This window comes from Artibeus jamaicensis, unplaced genomic scaffold (genome assembly GCF_021234435.1).
Source record: "Artibeus jamaicensis isolate MK-2021 breed Jamaican fruit bat unplaced genomic scaffold, CSHL_Jam_final contig_482, whole genome shotgun sequence".
In the NCBI taxonomy this organism is placed as follows: Eukaryota; Metazoa; Chordata; class Mammalia; order Chiroptera; family Phyllostomidae; genus Artibeus; species Artibeus jamaicensis.
In genome coordinates, this window is record NW_026521857.1 from 14,789,318 (window position 1) to 14,810,827 (window position 21,510).

At 39.6% G+C, this 21,510-nt stretch overlaps 1 protein-coding gene across 1 annotated transcript in view; it reads left to right on the plus strand.

Moving 5' to 3' along the window:
* The window catches only part of EVI5 (ecotropic viral integration site 5), a 231,629-nt gene that overhangs the window by 6,459 nt on the left and 203,660 nt on the right, over positions 1-21,510 (plus strand). The gene's annotated exons all lie outside the window — the stretch shown is intronic.

The window sequence follows — 21,510 nt, forward strand, 5'->3', positions numbered from 1 at the left end:
TTAGGTCGCTGGATTATGACGCTGCATGTGGAGGCGGGGTCAGAGCGGGGAAATGGCGGTCCCCTCCACTGCGCGTTGCCGCTGGGGCTGCTGGCTCTCATCCAATCGCCCACTCCCTCGCTTGTCTATCCACACACGAATTCGCAACCACAGTCAACCCACAGCCCTGCTCCTTCACTATTTGCCCTCCAGGTCCAACCCTGCGCCTGGATTCCGCACGCCTGAGTCCGTCTGACCAAGTTTTCCTGCGCTATCCCGCTCTGCCAGCTGCTGGTTTCGCCCGTCTTACCGGTCAGGCTGAAGAATTTGTTCTTATCAGACTTCCAAAAAGTTCAATTTTCTGTGTTCTGGCTATATTTTCTGTTGCTATTATTTAGTTGTCTCTAAACTTGGTTGTGTGAGGAAGCACGGCATGGAAGCACCTATGCCTCCATCTTGGCGGAAGTCTATTTTCCCTTGTATTTCTATTTGTTATTTTAGTTTGGTGGTATTCTATGATTTTTTCTCTGTTTCTCTTTTTTTAAATTTTATGTCCCTTAGTTATAGATTTGTGTGTGTGTGGTTACCGTTAGGTTTATACAGAAATGTTTCATGTGTACAATATTCCACTTGCTTCTGATTGTGTCTTTTCTTCACTGACCTGTGCAAGTTAAGTTCTTTCCCACTTCCCTTTTTATGTTTTTGTTGTCCTAGATGACCCCTTTTTATGCTGTGTGTTCATTTCCAAATAGCAGATGCTACAATCTTTTTCTTTTACGTTATATTTATTACTCTCTTCTGAAAAAGAAACTCTCTTCTTTTTCAGAAGAAGTTTAATACTCTCTTCTGAAAAAGGGTTGCAGTTTCCTGCTTCTGTCTGTCTGTGTGTTTGTCATCTTAACAGTTTTGCATCCTCTTGTCTTTTCAGTTCAGGTAGAACAGCTCCTTTCGGTATTTCTTGTAATGCAGGTCTGGTCTGGTAAATTACCTCAGCTCTTCTTTGTCCCGAAAAGTTTTTATTTCTCCTTTGTTTATAAGGGATAACTTTGCCAGATATATTATTTTCAGCTGGTGATTTTTCTCGTTCAGTATGTCAAATATTAGATTTTCTTCTCTCCTAGCTTGTATGGTTTCTGCTTAAAAATCTAATGACGATCCAGTGGGGTTTTGTTTTGTAGATTATAGTGTTTCCCCCACCTATGGGATGCCCTTGGAGTTCTTTCTTTGTCATTCACTTTGGACAGTTTTAATATGTGCCTTGGAGAAGGTCTTTTTGCCTTGACATAATAGGTGAGTTCGTTTCTTGTATTTGAAATCCAGTTGTTTCCATAGGTTTAGGGAGTTCTCTTCAATTATTTGTTTGAATAGGCTCTCTGTTCCCTTCTCCTCTCTTCTCCTTCTGGTATACCCATTATTCTTAAACTGTTTCTTCTAATGGAGCCAGATAGTTCTCACACAGTTTTCATTCTCTCTCTCTCTCTCTCTCTCTCTCTCTCTCTCCCCCCCCTCAATTCTCTTTCTTCTTCTATCTAGTCATTTCTAGATTTCTATCTTGAAGATCACTAATTCTTTTCTTCCATCGGGTCTGCCTTATTCCTAAGTTCTCTAGTTCATTCTTCATCTCAGTTTGAGGTCTTCTGCTCCAGCATTTCTGTTTGGTGGTTTTTCACAGTTTCAATTTAGTAAAGTACCTCTTTTGTTTATTGATTTTGTTCCTGAGGTCATTGAATTGCCTTTCTGAGTTTTCTTGCATCTTTTCTTTTTTTTTCAAAACTGCAATCTGTAATTCTTTGTCATGTAAGTTACAGTCTTCTATGTCCTTGAGTTTATTTTCTGGAAAGTTGTTATTTTGGTTCTGAGCTACCTTGTTACAGTGCTGTTTATGGTACCTGGTGGATTATTTATCTGCCTAGGCATTTGAGAAATTGAAATCTTTCCGTTGGCTTTTAACCAGTCATGAACAGGTTGATAACTAGAGGTCTTTTTTCTGGTTTCCAGTAGATGGTGGTATTGTACAAATTCTTTTCTCTCATTTGCACTACTGGGTGTTCTGGGATCTCTGTGGAGCAGGGTCATTGTGGAAAATGCCCCATATTCCCTGAGGGGGTGAGCATCCCCTGTATGATGGGTCTTCTCCTCTTAGTGAATCACCCCTGTGGTGGGATGTGGCAGGTGCTGGGGCTCTGGGCCTGTAAGTTCACTGCTACCCTGCAGCCAGAGGCTGCTAGTTGCGCTGCACTATCTGAGCTGTCCCTGTTGCCTCTACTGGGGTTCTGGTTGTGACAGGCTGTGAGGGGAGGGAGGAACAGGCGCTTTTGTACATTTGCTGCTTTGTTTTTTCCACTGGGCTTAGCTGCATTGGTTAGAGGCCACTCAGGCTGGAATGTTGCTTCTGCCCCTCTGGCCTTCTTGTCTAGACTGTGGAGTGAAGACTGTAATCTGACACCTCCACTGCTATTACATCAGTTGGAGCCAGGTGGTGGGCCACAGGAGTGTGTGAGGGGTGGGTGGGTTTGCTTTGTTTTGTCCCCTTGTTAGGGCAGCTGCTACACTGCAGACCCTACCCTACCTGTCACTGGGCTCACCTTCAGTATGTACTGGCCACTCTCAGGCGCAAATGCTGGCCCTCTGCCTGTCTTCAGGCTGCTGAGTGGGGGTTGCAACCTGACGCTGCACTGCTAGGGCTGGGGCCACAATGAGCACACGCTTGCATCTGCCACTCCATCCCTGAACTTCCCTGCTTCCTGCCTTCCTTGTTTGCTCTGATACGCCCACCTCAGCTATCTCAACGCACAGATCTCTGAGACATGTTTGTTGAGCAGGGAATTCTTGTTGAATTACAGTTGTTCAACTTGTTGTAACTTAAGGGGAGAGGCAAAGAGGTTTTCTCACTTTACCATGATGCTGATGTCCTGGTTTTAGGGTTATTTATATGAGAGTTTTCTTTTTCACAATCATGCAAATTTTGTTTCCTTGTTCTAATATTCTTATATTTAATTAAAATGTCACATTTGTTGAATATTTCTCATGTGGCTTCATTCAATTTAGAAAAAAATTTTGTTCAAATTTTAATCCTCTAATAATTTAGACCTGTTTGGGTTGTGAACACTTGTACTAACATTATTAAAAGTGAGCAATACCACATATCAAAATAACTCGATAGCACAAATTCAGAGTTCATTTTTCTGCCAGATTTTGTTGTGCTCTTTATTTGAATATCTCCTGTTGTTTCACTTTATTCCTCTGCAACCTCTCATATCTTGTCTAAATCAAATCTGTTTTAATATGATGGATACCTCTGGAACAAGGAACTGGAACATAAAGATAGGCAAGAACCTGGCTGGTGTAGCTCAGTGGATTGAGTGCCGGCTGTGAACTATGGGGTCACCAGTTGGATTCCCAGTCAGGGCACATGCCTGGGTTGCAGGCCAAGTCCCCCAGTGGGGGCCACGTGAGAGGCAACCACACACTGATGCTTCTCTCTCTCTTTCTCCCTCCCTTCCGTCTCTCATAAAATAAATAGTTTAAAAAGATAGGCAAGAAAATGGAAGTTTAGCCCTTCTCAAACATGAAACTTCATTATTCAAGAATCTTTTATATTCACATATTATCAGAAAGAAAGAATTTGACAAGTTAATTTGTTTTTTTCTTCTTATCTAAAAAATTACCATTTCTCAATCCTCCTGCACTCCAAAGCAGTGTCCATTTCAAATGCCGCTAGCAGCACAAAACCACAGCCTTCATGACATTTAGACACAATTGCCTTTTGTTTCAACAACACAGCACAAGAAATGTGGAGTAGCATTTCCCTGGGGCCTGAGAGGTGTCGATTCCCAAGGTGGATGCTTAGGGTTTCTGGTCAGATCTGAATGCCAAGTCCTAAGTGACAGAGGGAGCCGTAGCCGTGCATCTTTAATAAATTTACTTTTCAGTGTGTTTGTGGTATGCAGGGTTTTATAAAGTGCAGCGTCAGGGTGAGGACACCTCTGGTCTGGGTCAAAGGGAGGTCCTTCCTGGCAACTTCAGACCCACCAAAGATCCCAGGATCTGAGCCCCTTTCCTGTTGGACTGCTTGGTTGCACTCATCTCACAGACTTGACCAAGGAGGTAGTGAATGGGGCAAGAAGAGTGGGCTTCAGGACTTCTCTCTATTAGAAACAGTGACTATCTATTGATAATTTACTATGTGTCAGAATCTATACTAAGCATTTTATTGCATGATCTCATTTAATCTCAAAACTACCCTCATCAATAATATTCCTATCCCTGATTTACAAGTGAAGAAATGGATGTCACAACTGATCACAGTGGAACACAGGCAGCTGTCATCAGTGTGATTTTCAGGTCTGGGCCTACCTTCACCGTGCTACAGCAGAGACCTCATACTCTGTAAACATTTCATGTGTGCATATTTGTCTTTGGATGTTCCATTATTTATTTTTGTTCGCCCGAAATGTACATATTCTTTGGCTGTCTAAGCTACAGTTAACTGTGTTTAAAAATAAAGGTGAAAGTACAGCTAGAAAACAGATTGTTATCTCCCAAGTCATCAGGCTGAACCTGAAGCATTACAAACTTCCAAAAAATGAAGGCTTACAAAATCCGATCCGTGGAAGTAAGGGACATAGTCTTGTTTGCCAGATGAAGCCTGTATTATTAGAAACCGGAGAGAAGCCTTTGAAACTGAAAGAAGGCGGTCTCAGAACAAACCGGGGAAGTTCGGCATCCCTTTATCAGATGGTTAGTTAATATATGAAAGCGAAAATATTTAAACGATGCAGTAATATTTACATGGTTTTCTGGAGACTAGGTTTATAGTGAGTTATTAAGAAAAAGTTAGAAAAGTCTAGGGAATTGCTAAACTTCATAAGTCCATTCTGCTTTAAAGGCAATCATCCATCCTGCTTGCCTAAAAAATCTCTTGTTGCCACAACATTGAGGGGGTTCTGAAATACATAAAGGGAAAGAAGTAGCTGGCTGAGAGTATGTTCAGTGGTAAGAAAACTACCTGGGAATTAAAATTATGTTTCTCCATCTTCCCTGAAATCATCAGAAGTGACTATGGTCATATTTTGTTTTTGTTTGCTTAAAATATAAACTCTGTAAGTCCTTTTGCGATTTCACTTGTTAAATGACACTAATAATATATGTCTTCTGCTTCAGTTCTTTCGGCATACAGGGAGGACCCAAGATACACACCTGAAAGCCCATCAAGTTTTTTGGGAGAAAAAGCATAAATTATTGGGGCCGATTCTCCCCTTGGTACATGACAATAAATCAGCTTCTGGATTCTCCCTGTCTCCTGGGTCAACTTCTTCAAAGGAGTATTGCAAATAAAAAAGTTGTAATTAAAGACAACTTTGAAGTGCTGGTCATAAGGCTGAATCATTCCCGCATTTCTGTGTGGGGTCAGCATCTCGGAGAGTCTGTGCTTAAAGGCACAGTGTCTTGAATGGCACTTGGTACTGACATCATACCCATTATATGAGCGTTTGAATATACAGAGTGACTCTGGATCTCTAACAGAGGAAATGGGACACATATTTACATAAAATGTACTTGCTATGAAGCAAATAACTCTGAAAACCTTAGAGTTATACTTGATGCTTCTCTTTTCGTCAAGTTCCGTGTCCATATCCTAGTGGCTATCCTTTAAATATATATAGTTTATATATATTTATATGTGTGTGTATATATATCCTTGTGTATATGCACACAAAATATCCATGTATATATATATATACACATTATTTATATGTATATATGTGTGTACATATACATACAAAATATCTGTGTGTGTGTATATATATACACACTATATATATTTGTGTATATACATGCACAAAATGTGTATATATACATACCCTATATGTATATATATTTGTGTATATGCACACAAAATATCTGTATATATACACACACACTGTATATATGTACACAACATATATATTTAAAGGAGATATATATCTCATATATACACAAAATATCTGACCACTTTTCATGCCTTGGTCCAAGCTACTATCATCTGTTACTTGGATCATTGCATTAAACTCTTTACAGTTCTGTCTGCTTTGACACTTGTCCCCTTACAATCTATTTCCCACACAACCAGACTGATCTTTTAAAAATATACGTCAGATCATGCCCTTCTGTCCTAGAAACCCGCCATTGGCCAAAGTCCTCAGTCCATTCTGTGACGCCTACACGCTCCGACCGCTCCCACCCATGTTTCTCTGGCCCATCTCTTCTCATTCTGCCCCTACCTCATTCTACTCCAAAGTACCGGCCTCCAGGCCGCTCCCGTCTCAGAGCCTCTGCACTAACTCTGCCCTTTGTCTTCACAGCTCATCCCCTTGATGATCATTTGATGCGCTGCCTTGCTTCTTTCACATCTCTAGTCAAATTATCTTCTTTTCAGAAAGGCCTTTTCCTAACCACTCCATCAAAAATTGAACACTGCATATCCTGTTTTTTATCCACAATGTTTACTACCACCCAGCAATTATAAATTTATTTGTTAATTTGTTTATAGTCTGTCGGCCCTCCCTACTTCAAGCACCCCATGAAGGCAGGGCGGGGACATCTTCCGTTGCAATCATTGTGGTATCCCCAGCTCAAAGAACAGATCTTGGCATGAAATAAATTGAATGAGTAAATGAAATGAGTGCGATATTATGATAGGCACACTATAATCTCTGATGATTGTAATCATTTCATTTATCAATTGGTATTATCACAATCTACCTCAAAACATAGAGGCTTCAAATAATAGCACTCACTTGTTTTGCTCAGGAATCTGAGATCTGTGTAGGGCTCGATTTGAATGGCTTATCTCTGCTCCATTTGGATCAGTTAAAGCAGCAGAACTGGGGCCAGAAGGACCCACATTTAAGATGGCTTATTCACACGGCTGGTGGGTTGAAGCCTGCTGCTGTGTAGGAGCCTGTGGCTTCCCTCTGTGACGTGTTGTGCTTCTTCTCCACAGAATGGTGGCCAGGTTCTAAGACTGAGTGTTCCAGTGAGCAAGGTAGATGTGCGTTATGACACCATGTGATGTCTACAGCACTCAGCTGGTCATGGCAGTCACTAAGGCTCACCCATGGGGAGGAGAGACGTGGATTTCACCTCTTAGTGGGAGGGTGGCATGGTTCTAGAAGCACATGAATGGGAGACGTTGAAGCCATCTTTTAAAAATACAATCTGCTATACTGATTTAAACCAATCTTTGAGAAACTGTAAAATAATTAGAATGACAAATACAGTGGTGTGTATGAAACTGTGCTACAGAATAATTGCACTTTTTCTGGACTCATGTTAAGAAGGTGTGCTTAGAGGCTCTCAGAAAAAACATTCCATGTCTCTCCAGACTTTACCTCTGGCACTGCCTTCTGCACCTCTTCTCCAGCTTCTATAACCGCTTTCAAAAGGGACTTCAACCAGACCGATTCTTGCTTTTTTCCCCTCCACTCTAAAACAATTATATATTTAAAATACCAATATGAAAGCCAATAAATGCATTCTGACCACATACTCCAAATGTTCTAGCCCTTAATTTACTTCTTTTTCAAATTTTCCTCCTTTTGTGGAGTTGGATAGACACGGGTTAAAATCCTGGCCTTTGCTAATACCACCTGAGCAAACTTTGAGAAGTACCTGTTTATAATCCATCAATTTCTCTTTTAAAACATTATTTTCATTTTATTTTATTTTTTATTTATTGATTTGAGACACACACACACACACATGCATGCACACACTGATTTGTTGTTCCACTTATTTATCCATTCATTCGTTGATTCTTGTATGTGCCTTGACCAAGAATCAAACCCCCACAACCAGACTGATCTCTTAAAAATATGTCAGATCATGCCCTTCTGTCCTTAGAACTCTCACATGGCCAGAGTCCTCAGCACATTCTATGAAGCCCTACATGCTCTGACCACGCCCTGCCAACTGAGCCATCCAGCCAGGGCCTGCCAGTTTTCTATTGGCTTCTCAGTAGTCTCTTTGCCTATTGACTTGGAAGTTCTTTACATAGTAATAACATTAACTGTTTCCCCCATGGTTATTGTTCACCTCTTAATGTAGGTGCGGTATTTTTGACATACATGAGTTCATTGTTTATCATGCATGTTTGGCATCACTGGCGGTCCTGTGTGCGCCAGGAGGAGGAGCGCAGTCAGAAACCTGCTGGGAGATAAAGCTGTATTTCAAGAGGCATAAGGCAAATGGAGAACTGAACAAACGACCTCCCCCTCTCCAACCAGATGTACCAGAAGAAGGGTACAGCTACTGGCTACTGTCCCCAAAATTGGGAAGTAGGGGAGGAGGATACAGGTGAAGGCTGGGGGAGTCTGTAAAGAGTCTTTTGTTTCTGATAATGGAAAGGCAGGAGCAGGTCAGTTTGAGCGTGTGTCTGTGTGTGCACTTCTGGGGATGGAGCAAACGCTTCAGGAAGGGAGGGTGGTTAATGACAGAGTCAACAGGTGTCAGTGAGGGTCTTCACAATTCAGTGTTTTTATCCTAAAATTAGGAAGTAAGCATAGGCATCCGTAGATGTTACATAGTTGAGTCTGTGTGTGCTTCTGAGTTTGACCCTAAAATATGGGACAACCTGTAGTGTGGCACAACTGTCCTTTGTAGTTCAGTTTTCTGTAATACACAAATGGACATTTTCCCTTTGGAATGGGATTGATTGTATCTCCTTGTCCCACAGTCTCCTAATTTTTGCCCCCTCTCTTTAATCCATTAATATCTGCTGCCATTAATAACTGCTACTGAGGTTCAGTAGTAGTAAATTTGTATATTCTGAAGGCCTTACAAGGTCTTCAATCCTGGGATGGCTTCAAGTTCAAAACCAACAAGTGTGAAATACTCCAGATCATTTGAGGCCTCAGGCCACATGGACAAGAACTAAGGGGGGTGGAAATGGGAGGGAGGTGGGAAGCACTGGGAGGGGAGTCAAAGACAGAAAACTGTACTTGAACAACAATTAAATAAACAAATTTAAAAAAGAGAATTTGGTTTGCTTCTGAAAAGGAGTAGGGCTGATGAGAGAGATGGGAGAAGAAAGAGGAGGGCGAAGCCACCGCAGTGGCCCTCTGCACGCCTGCCCATTCCTTCAGTGAAGTCTGCCGAAACTCACAAGGTGGGAGTAGGACCGCATTTCTTGTGCAAACTCATGAGGCACTGAGTTCTGGGAAGGCATCAGTGAAAGAGGAACAAAACCAGAGAGTCCAAATCCCAGAAACTGGGGAGCGAGTTCTCTGTGGGAAAAGGGGGTTCCCCAGCTGACGTCTGAAATAATCCTCAAAGAGAGTTCTTTTGGGAAGGTAAAGTACTGCCTAATGCAAATATTCAAGTTTTGAAAGGAAGGTAACTACTGCCTAATTTTAAAACCCTATCATATGAATTGACTTTTTATATTCCCTTAAAGAATCTACTGGTTGGGTTGTTTTTTTTTTTTTTAAACTCCCTCTCCCAACCCCAGATTTTGCAGAAGTGTGTCTCACTTTTTAAAGTAGGTAGCTGTCGGAACCTAAGACTGGGATTTTGATGTACCCAAGAGTCAACTTTGCCTAATCTCCCCAGAGCTGATTTTGCTGCTTTCATGCATCATTTCCTTGTACCCCGTTTCTCTGGGATGGAGGTTTAGCTGTACTCGTCAAGGCCTGGAGGCCTGGGTTTTACAGTGACTAGGTTCTAGATGTCAGTATGACTCAGACCACTCACTAACTATTCTTTATCTGTGAAATGGCAGGAATAATTACACTGCCTCCCAGAGTTACTGTGAGGATTAAAGAAATGCCCAATGTTCATTCTTATTCTCAGTGTTGGCGGAAATATATACAAGCCTAATTCTTACTTACATTGTTCCATAATCTTCTCAGTTTTCAGGTTTATCTCTAGAAATTGATACGGGGAAAGTGTTAGGGCCTGAGCACAAAGGGAGTTTCTCCTGAATAGGGCTAGACACAAACAAGGCAGGCCAGTGACAACAAGAGGTGATTCAGAAACACACAGCTAGAAGGCTCCATACATGTCTCCTCACTTGTTGGCTAATATTCCATGATTACAAATCTAGTCATTTATGTAAAGGTTTCACTCAAATGTAAACATTGATACTACCGGGAAAGATAGTGTTGGATTGAATAATATCAAACATTGTTTTCCTGAGAGGAAGAGTTTTGAATGAGATTATGAAGGAGAAAATATGGGAGCAAGGGACTTCTGATAATCATAAAAAGAGAGAAACAATTAGAAAACTGAGAAGTGATGGGTCCCAAAGACAAACTGGAAGGATTCAGTGATTGAAATGTTATTAGTTTAAAGAGTCCATTTGCAAAATACTGATATCGTGGCAGATTATGAATCTGAGCAATGTTAGATGTCTGTCTAACATGGAGAGTGTATGGTTGTATATACTCCCAATTTTCTAAACCAGAGTGGGTGGAGAGGCTTGCCTACGTACCTCTCACTCTTATGTGTCTTAACACACTGTTGGAATTCTGTGGAAATTCATGTGGTCTTGGAAACTTGGAGCTAGAACTGATGATCACAGTGAATGTGCCAGCCGCTCTCAAACCTCTGACTCTCAGCTTTGAGGTCATTCCTATGATCACTAGAGACTTGGGGACCAAGCAAGCACAGAAGATATGTTAGAGACCAAAGGGATTTCCTGGAACACGGACTTGTCTGGAGTGAGCCAGGCTTAGGTTTGAGTCCTGACTCAATGGCTTACGCATTGTGTGAATTTAAGCAAATTGTTTAATTGCTCCAAGCTTCAGTTTCTTGGTCTGTAAACTAGGACTAATAATACTTATGGGGTTGTTGTATTCAGTAATATTTTTCATATGAAGTATACTTAGTATTATACTTGGCACATAGTAAATGCTCAATAAAGTTTAGCTATTTTTGTAATCATTTTCATGTGGGGGTATGATGACTTGTCTTATGTGTCGGCTTGGCTAGGCTATGGTATCCAATTATGTAATCAAACACTCATGTAGGTATTGCTGTGAAGGTATTTTGTAGATGTGGTTAACACAATCAGTTAACCTTAAGAAGAAAAGATTACCCTCTATAATATGAGTAGGCCTTATCTGATCAATTGATGGCCTTAGGAGCAAAAACTGAGGTTTCCTAGAGAAGAAATTCTGCCTCAAGTATGCAGCATAAAATCCTGCTTGAGTTTTTAGTTTGCCAGTCTATCTTACACATTTCAAATTTAAGACTGCAACAGCATCTCCTGGCTGAGTATCCAGCCTTTCTGTCTGCCCCATAGCTTTCAGCCTAGCCAGTCTCCAAAATCACGGGAGTTAAGTCTGTAAAATAAAAGAATGTGTGTGTGTGTGTGTGTGTGTGTGTGTGTGCGCGCGCGCGCGCGCCTGTGTTTATACCCTGTGGGTTCTGTTTCTCTGGTGAATCCTGGCTGATACATAGGGTATACTTTGGACAGAGGTCAACCCAGGAGTTTTAGAAAATTTAATACAGAGAGTGGATGGAGGGAGGTAGGGCAAGAGAGGTTCTAAAAAAATAGGATCCACTTAACAGTTCACTAGACCCAACTGGAATTTCCACAGGAGGTGGGAGTCCCTCAACTAATGTGCAACCGGAAGTGTCTACGCAAAGCTGAGCCTGGCCCCACGGGGAACTTTCACTTCACTATTGCTGAGGATCTTCTCCCACTGTGAACTGAGTGCTATGCTACACCCCTTCCTCTGTGGCCATCTGGAATTCACTGAGAAGGGCTGTCAGAGGTGCCTCTTTCCTCTTGGCTCAGGGACTTTATAATCAGACTGCAGAATGCTGATGTCCCAGAATCAAGGCAGGAAGACTGGCCCTCCCAGCCTCCTCTTCCTTAGTGGCTCTGGCCAAAAGGTAAATGGCAACAAAATGCATGGGATCAGAAATCTTCTTCAACCCCTGAGGATTTTAAGGATGGACTCGTCCCTGGTTTATGTCACATACCGACTGTAATGTGTTTCCAGAATTACTATAGCTATAACATAGTGATTGGAGTCAGGTTGCAGGTTGCTGCTTTAGAGTCCCAAATGCACCCAGCTCTTATTTAAAACTCAGATAGACTAATTGCTGTATCTGGACAGTGAAGTAGTTACTTAAGCAGAATTCATTTAGATATTACTCATATTAATAATTCAGAATTAAAAATTCAACTTGTCAAATGACTCAAAAACTACTCATTCACATTCTAGTGAAAATTGTTTACATATCAAGGCATTAGTATGCTTTGAAGACATTCTGAACAAAGGGAAGACTAACAAACATAGTACCAGTGTGGATTGTCTCAGTGAGAAATAATATTATAAACATTAAATGCCAGCTGATTAAATATAGCCAATTAAACATATTATTTTACTCACTTAAATGTCTTGCACCATAGGTAACTTTTTAAAAAATATTTTTTAATTTAATTATTTTTCAAGTACAGTTTTCTTTTACTCCCATCCCAGCCCACCCCCCCGAGCCTCCCACCTCCTTCCCATTTCCACCCCCTTTAGTTGTTGTCCATGTGTCCTTTATACTAGTTCCTGTAAATCCTTCCCCTTTTTCTCCTGAAATTTTCTCCGCTCTCCCCTAATTTATTTTTCTAAAAGTAAATTTTCCACTTTCTTTTTTTCTAATAAAGTCAGACTTTTTTTTTTTTTAAGATTTTTATTTATTTATTTTTAGGTAGGGGAAAGGAGGGAGAAAGAGAGGGAGAGAAATATCAATGTGTAGTTGCCTCTCATGTGGCCCCCACTGGGGAACTGGCCCACAACCCAGGCATGTGCCCTGACTGGGAATCGAACCTGCGACCCTTTGGTTTGTAGCCTGCACTCAATCCACTGAACTACACCAGCCAGGGCAAAAAAAAAATTATTTTTAATGATATTTTATTGCTTATGGTATGACAGTTCTTCCAATTTTTCCCCTGTACCCACCTCACCCAGCACCCCCCACTCCCTCGGGCAATCCCCCCATCATTGTTCATGTCCATGGGTCATGCATGTAAGTTCTTTGGCTACTCCATTTCCTGTACTGTAGTTTACTTCCCCCTGGCTATTCTGTAACTACACATTTGTACTTAATCCCCTCACCTCTTCATCCGTTCCTCAACACCTTCCTCCCATCTGGCAACCATCAAAACCCTCTCTGTGTCCATGATTCTGTCTCTGTTCTTGTTTGCTTAGTTTGCTTTTAAGATTCAATTGTTAATAGATATGTATTTATTACCGTTCTATTGTTCATAGTTTTGATCTTCTTTTTCTTAGATAAATACCTTTAACATTTCATATAATAAGGGCTGGGTGATAATGAACTTTTTTAACTTGACCTTATGTGAGAAGCACTTTATCTGCCCTTCCATTCTAAATGAAAGGTTTGCTGGATAGAGTAATCTTTGATATTTGCCTTTCATGATTTTGAATACTTCTTTCCAGCCCCTTCCCACCTGCAAGTTTTCTTTTGAGAAATCAGCTGACAGTGTTATAGGAACTCTGTTGTAGGTAACTAACTTCTTTTCTCTTGCTGCTTTTAAGATTCTCTCTTTATTTTTAACATTTGACATTCAATTATGATGTGTCTTAGAGTGGGCCTTTTTGCATCTATCTTGTTTGGAAGTATATGTGTTCCCTGGACTTTCACATCTATTTTCTTCACCAAATTAGGGAGGTTTTCTTTCATTATTTTTCAATCGATACCCAGTTTCTTGTTCTTTCTATTCTCCTTCTGGCACCCCTACAATGCGAATGTTAGAGTGCTGAAGTTGTTCCAGGGGCTGCTTACACTATCCTCATTTTTTTAAATTCTTTTTGTTGTTGTTGTTCTGACTGGTTGTTTTTGTCTTCCTTCTGTTCCATATCATTGATTTGATTCTTGGTTTCATTCACTCTACTGTTGACTCCCTGTAAATTATTATTTATTTCAATTAGTATACCCTTCATTTCTGACTGGATCTTTGTTATGCTCTTGAGGTCTGCACTAAGTTCCCTAAGTGTCTTTATAACCAATGTTTTGAATTCTGCATCTGATAAGTTGCTTATATCCATTTTGTTTTGTTCTTTTCCTGGATTTTTGATCTGTTCTTTTATTTAGGCCATGTTTCTGTGTCTGCTTACTTGGGCAGCATCCCTGTGTTTGTTTCTATATATTAGGTTGAACTGTTATGACTCTTCTGTCTTGGTAGCATGGCCTAATGTAGTAAGTGTCCTATGGGGTATAGTGGCACAGCCTCCTCTATCACTGAAGCTGGGTACTCTAGGTACATCCTTTGCGTGGGCTGTGCACACCCTTCCTTCTCTTGCAGTTGAGTCTTAATTACTATTGGCAGGTCAATGGGAGGGATTTAACCATGGGTAACTTTGTAACCTATCATCAGCATTTTCTCCCTCCACTTATTCTCCATATACTTATGCTAAGCTTCACCTTCCTGAAGTTCCAGTTTTATCAGATCCTGATTAATAATGGGCTTCTCCTAATTTATATTCAAGTACATAAAATAGTAGCATCTATCATCATCACCAAGCCCTTATTATATGAAATGTTAAAGGAACTTATCTCAGAAAAAGAAGATGATCAAAAATATGAACAGTAAAATGACAACAAACTCACAACTATCAGCAACTGAACCTAAAACAAAAACAAAAATGAACTAAGCAAACAATTAGAAGAGGAACAGAAACACAGAAATGGAGATTACATGGAGGGTTATCAGTGGGGAGAGGGACAGGGGAGAATGGGGGAAAGATACAGGGAATAAGAAGCATAAATGCTAGGTACAAAATAGACAGGAGGAGGTTAAAAATAGTATAGGAAATGGAGAAGCCAAAGACCCTATATGTATGACCTATGGACATGAACGAAGGTGGCGGGGAATGCTGGTGGGAGGAGGGTGTGCAGAGCGGAGGGGAATAAAGGGGAGAAAAACATGGGACAACTATAATAGTGTAATCAATAAAATACATTAAAAATAAAATAGCATCTATTTATATATTATGATTAAAACGCAACAAAACTTACATATAAAAATTATTTTAAAGATGAAGCAAGAAGATCTTTATGTCAGTGCATATTTATTGAAAATTATGTTATCATGTGGATTAATTACTTCTGAAAATGTTTGATCTGAGTAAGGAACTAAATACATCTTATCCAGGGTTCATATGTTCCCCAGATCTGTTCAAGAGTAGGGAGAAAGGAGGTGTGCAAGATTAAACAGGGGAAAATGTGATCCTTAGGGTACCCAACAATTTAGCAAGCCAAAAAGCCAAAAAAGATGGTGATAGGAAGGAGTACAGCAATGAGTGAAACTGTTGATAAAATCTTGGAGGGACAGAGGGGTCAAGATGAATTGGGTATATAGTGAAACTGATGACCATGAAACTGAAAGACTAAAATGAGGAGGCAAATACTGAGCAGAGAGTGGTAAAATTTTGTATTGGTAGAGGTATGTTTCATCTTTTTTCTATAAAAGAAATAGTATGAGGAAGAATACAGCTGAAAATCGGAGGAAAAGGGTTGTTCATCTGACCAAAATCTGAGTCTTCATCTCATTCATATCTCTGCCTACTCTGTGTCTATATTCAAGTGGTTCAATTTGTCTGCAGTAAATAAAGTGCACAGCCATGCTGAGTGCTCTCATTTTAAATTTGTGACCATGAACGTCAAGTGGGTTCTTGATGATGCCTGGCAACAATACTCTATTTCTCTAGCGAATGACTTTTTCAGTCTCCTAGACAACTATTTCATACCTTCTCTTGGCTCCTTAAACTGGCAATATTTTCTCCACCCTCACTCTCAGATGATGACATTTCTTCTCGTTTCACTGAGAAATTTAAGCACATTCTGAAAAGAATGTCCATGAATTCCCAGCATATCTACACAGATAAATGCTTTTGCGTACATGTATCCTGTTCTCTCTTTTGTCACAATGGAATAATTGTCCATGTTTCCATCTGAATCTAACTCTGTAGCTCTGGCACCAGATCTCTTCCAGCCTCTCTGTGCTGTTGCTCCAGTAATTCTTCCCCTTCTCTACTGCATTCTTATGTCCCCCTCTCTGACAGATCGTTCCCATCAGCATCCAAAGATAACATGGTTTAAATCATTTTAAATTAAAAAACACTTTCTTCAACTAGTCCTCCATTTTTCACCTTTCCTTAATAGCAAAACCCTTTTATTTTATTTTTTAATTTTTAAAAATATATTTTATTGATTATGCCATTACAGTTGTTCTATTCCCCCTTTATTCCCCTACACCCTGCACACCCCCTCCCCCACCATTCTCCCCTTTAGTTTATGACCATGTGTCTCAAGTTCTTTAGATTCTGTATTTCTCATACTATTCTTGCCCTCCCCCTGTCTATTTTCTACCTACCGTCTATGCTATTTATTTTCTGTACCTTCTCCCCTTTTCTCCTTCTCCACTCCCCTGTTGCTAACCCTCCATGTGATCTTCATTTCTATGGTTCTGTTCCTGATCTAGCTGTCCTCGTCTTCTTTCTTTCTTTCTTTTTTTTTTTCTTTCCTGGTTTTCTCTTCATATTTATTTATTTATTTATTTATTTAAAATAATTTTATTTAGTTATTTTTCAAGTACAGTTTTTTGTCTATTTCTTCCATCCCAGCCCCCCCCACCCCATGCTCCCCACCTCCCTCCCATTTCCACCCCCCTTAGTTCTCATCCCTGTGTCCTTCATATTTGTTCTTCCAAATCCCTCCCCTTTTTCCCCCTTAAATTCCCTTCCCTCTCCCCTCTGGTCACTGTCCCTTTGTTCTCTATTTCAGTGTTTTTATTTTTATTCTGCTTGCTTGTTTGTTTTGTTCTTTAGCTTCCTGTTAAAGGTGAGATCATATGGTATTTGTCTGTCAACCCCTGGCCTATTTCACTCAGCATAATGCTTTCCAGTTCCATCCATGTTGTTGCAAAAGGTAGTAGCTTTTTCTTTCTCTCTGCTGCATAGAATTCCATTGTGTATATGCACCACAATTTTTGGATCCATTCATTTACTGACGGGCACCTTGGTTGCTTCCAGCTCTTGGCTATTGTATATTGTGCTGCTATGAACATTGTGGTACATAGGTTCTTTGAAATTGATGTTTTAGGATTCTTAGGATATAATCCTAGCAGTGGAATTGCTGGGTCAAAAGGCAGGTCAATTTTTATTTTTCTGAGAAAATTCCATACTGTTTTCCACAATTGTTGTACCAGTCTGCAATCCCACCAACCATTACCTAAGGACCCCTTTTCCCCACAACCTCTCCAACATTTGTTGTTTGTTGCTTTGTTTATTATAGCCATCCTGACTGGTGTAAAGTGGTATCTCATTGTGCTTTTAATTTGCATCTCTCTGATAGCTAATGATATTGAGCATCTCTTCATGTGTCTCTGGATATTCTGTATGTCCTCCTTGGAGAAGTGTCTGTTCAAGTCCTTTTCCCATTTTTAATTGGGTTAGATGTCTTCTTAGAGTGGAGTCATGTAAGTTCTTTGTATATTTTGGAGATTAAACCCTTGTCTGAGGTATCATTGGCAAATATGTTTTCCCATACAGTTGGTTGTCTTTTTAATTTAATACTGTTTTCTTTAGCCATGCAGAAGCTTTTTATTTTGATGAGATCCCATTTGTTTATTCTTTCCTTTATATTCCTTGCTCTAGGGGACATATCGGTAAAAATGTTGCTGCATGAAATATCTGAGATTTTCTTGCCGATGTTCTCCTCTAGGACTTTAATGGTGTCACAGCTTATATTTAAGTCTTTTATCCACCTTGAATTTATTTTGGTGTATGGTGTAAGTTTGTGCTCAAGTTTCATTTTTTTGCACATAGCTGTGCAGTTCTCCCAACACCATTTGTTGAAGAGGCTATCTTTACTCCATTTTATGTTACTGCCCCCTTTGTCGAATGTTAATTGACTGTAGAGAGTTGGGTTGATTTCTGGGCTCTCTGTTCTGTTCCATTGGTCTATGTGCCTGTTTTTATGCCAGTACCAGGCTGTTTTGATTACAGTGGCTTTGTAATACAGTTTGATATCAGGTATTGTGATCCCTCCTACTTTGTTCTTCTTTCTCAAAAGAGCAGCTGCTATTCGGGCTCGTTTATGGTTCCATATAAATTTTTGAAGTATTTGTCCTATGTCTGTGAAATATGCCATTGGTACTTTAATAGGTGTTGCATTGAATCTGTATATTGCTTTGGGTAGTATGGACATTTTGATGATGTTAATTCTTCCAATCCATGAACAAGGTATATGTTTCCATTTGTTTGTGTCTTCCCTGATTTCTTTCTTCAGTGCAGTGTAGTTTTCTGCATACAGGTCTTCTACCTCCGTGGTTAGGCTTATTCCCAGATATTTTATTTTTGTTTTTGCTATATCGAATGGGATTTTTTTCTTGATTTCTGCTTCTGCTGATTCATTGTTAGGTTACAAAAATGCCTTTGATTTCTGGATATTGACTTTGTATCCTGCTGTTTTAGCAAAACCCTTTTAAATATTTGCCTGTTTCTCTCATTACACTTTCTTTCCTCTTATTTTTATTTGGACCCACTCCAGTCAAGCCTTAACCTACACTGTTCCGTGGAAATAGCTCACAGTTACCAGTGATTTTCATATTGCCAAATCCAGTGGTCACTGCTCTTGACCCATCACTAGCAACTATCTCAGTATCCTTGAAGTACTTATTTTCTCTTGGCTTCTCAGACTTCACTTTCTTCTGTTTTCCCTTCCACTTCATTGGCTACTCTTTCGCAGTCTCTTTTGTCAGTTTTTCTTCTCCCCACATTCTAATTGTGCCTGATCTAAGGCTCAGTCTTTGAGCCTCTTCTCTTTTTCATCTGTACTCACTCCCTTCATTCAATTTCATGGTTTTAAGTCCATTGGTAAGTCTGATCCCATTTTTATAAATAAACCAAACAACTATAGGTATGTGGTCATATACTCAGAAATGAAACAGGAAAGAAATAGACCAAAAAAAAAAAAAGAATGGTGATTGTCATTGGTAATGAGATTACAAGTGATTTTAATCTCTGTTCTTTTTTGTAATCACATTGTATACAATTCATGTGTAATGTTTCTGTAATCAGATAAAGAAAGAAGGATAAATGACTGCAGGGATGCAGAGAAACTTACCCAATAAACTTTAAAATATTATTTTCCCACCCTAAGCTTCAGAACACTGGAAATAATGAGAGGCATGCATATTTGAAGCAGTTCTTTAGGGGTGGGGGAGAAGAAGCTTTGGTTACAAAAACTATGCCAACTTGTTTGTATCATCCAAGATGGGACCTATTTATATTTCCCAGGCTCTGCGTCACTGAGACTCAGGGACAGTTTTCTGGGGAAGTACAGTGAAAAAATCCAAAGGCTCAGGGATCTCAGTCCTGAAATCCTTGGCTCTTGAATTTTCCTTTTTCAAAATAGAGTGGAAATTCATTGAATATTTTTATTTCCTAAAATTGAAATTTTAATAGCATTCTAAAGTTTTTCTTTTAAAATTTTTAGTAATGTGTATTCAAAAAAATGAATATTTGTGTGTAAGGAAACTCAACAATTAAAATAGAGAGCTTTAAACCCAGATGTTTACCTGATCACGAAACATTACCACCTATTTGTTTGCACGTACCTGGGCCACTCCTCTTCTATGCTATTTCCCTGCCTCTCTCCCCTGGGGCAAAAAATACTAACCTGAATGGTCTTGTTATTCTCATATTTATTTTAATAGTTTTCTTGGATATGAATATTTTCTCTTTTTTTCTGTAATAAAAGCTTATAGCAGCTTTCATTCTTTTTAAAATTTTAATTGTATTTATTGGGGTGTCATTCCCCCCAACAGTGCATGAGGGTGCCCTTTTCTCCACATCCTTGCCAACACTTGTTTGTTGATTTATTGACATAAAAATCTAGAAGAAAACATAGGCAGTAAAATCTTGGACATTTCTCGTAGCAATATTTTTGTCTGATATATCTTCTTGCGTAGGGAAAACAAAACAAAAAAACAAACAAATGGGACAACATCAAGCCAAAAATGCTTTACACAGCAAAGGAAATGATCAATACAATGAAAAGACAACATACTGAATGGGAGAACATATTTGCCAATGATACATCTGATAAGGGGTTAATATCCAAAATTTATGAAGAACTTATAAAACTCAATACCAAAAAAATAAACAATCCAATTTAAAAATGGGCAAAGGACCTGAATAAACACTTCTTCAAAGAGGACATACAGATGGGCCACCCATATATGCAAGGATGCTCAATGTCACTAATCCTCAGAGAAATGCAAATTAAAACCACAATGAGATATAACCTCAGGCTTGTCAGAATGGCTATCATCAGAAAATAACAAACAAGTGTTGGCCAGGATGTGGACAAAAGTGCACCTTTCTGCACTTTTGGTGGGAATGCAGACTGGTGCAGCCACTATATAAAACAGCACGGAGTTTCCTCAAAAAACTAAAAATGGAACTGCCTTATGAGCCAGCAATTCCACGTCTGGGAGTCTACCTGAAGACACTCAAAACACTAATTCAAAAGGATATATGCATCACATGTTCACTGCAGTGTTATTTATAATAGCCCAAGTGCCCATCACTAGAGGAGTGGATGAGAAAGCTGTGGTACATTTATACCCTGGAATTCTACTCAGCAATTAAAACGGAGGAACTCTTACCAGTTGCAACAGCGTGGATGGACCTGGAAAGTATTATGGTAAGTGAAATAAGCCAGTTAGAAAGACAAATACCACATGATTTCACTTACATGTGGAATCTAATGAACAAAATAAATAAACAAACAAAACAGAACACACTCATAGATACAGAGAGCGGACTGAGGCCTGTCAGGGGAGAGAGTTTGTTGAGGGGCTGCATGAAAAAGATGAAGGATAAGCAAGAAAAAGCAACTCACAGACACAGACAACAGCATGGTGGTTACTAGAGGGAAAGGGGGCTGGTGGAGGTAGAATAGTGTAAATGGGGGATAAATAATCAAGGAAAGAGATGTGACTTTGGGTAGTGAACACAGTACAATATACAGATGATATACTCATTATAAAATCTTATCCTTCAAACCTATATAGTTTTATTAACCAATAAATTCGACAAAAATGTTAAAATAAAGAATTTCCAAAAGAGGGGGAAAAAAAAAAGCTAGTGTGGCCCCCTAGCCAGTGTGGCTCAGTTGATTGGAGTGTCGATTCCCAGTCAGGGCACATTCCCATGTTGCAGGTTTGGTCCCCGCGTTGGGACGCATACAGGAGGCAACCTATTGATGTTCCTCTTTCACAGTGATGTTTCTCCTCCTCTCTCCTTCCCTTCCCCCCTCTCTCAAAAATGATAAATTAATAAGTAAACTTTTTAAAAGCTATCATTAGAGAGAGAATTTTTTAAGACTAATATATCAGATCTTTTTCAAGGGCATCTAAGAATAATGAAGAATGAAACAGTACTATTTAGCCGTCTCTCACAGGGTATATCACTTGTTCTGTATTTCATAGTAAACTCTCAGCTAATAGCCCTGAGTAAC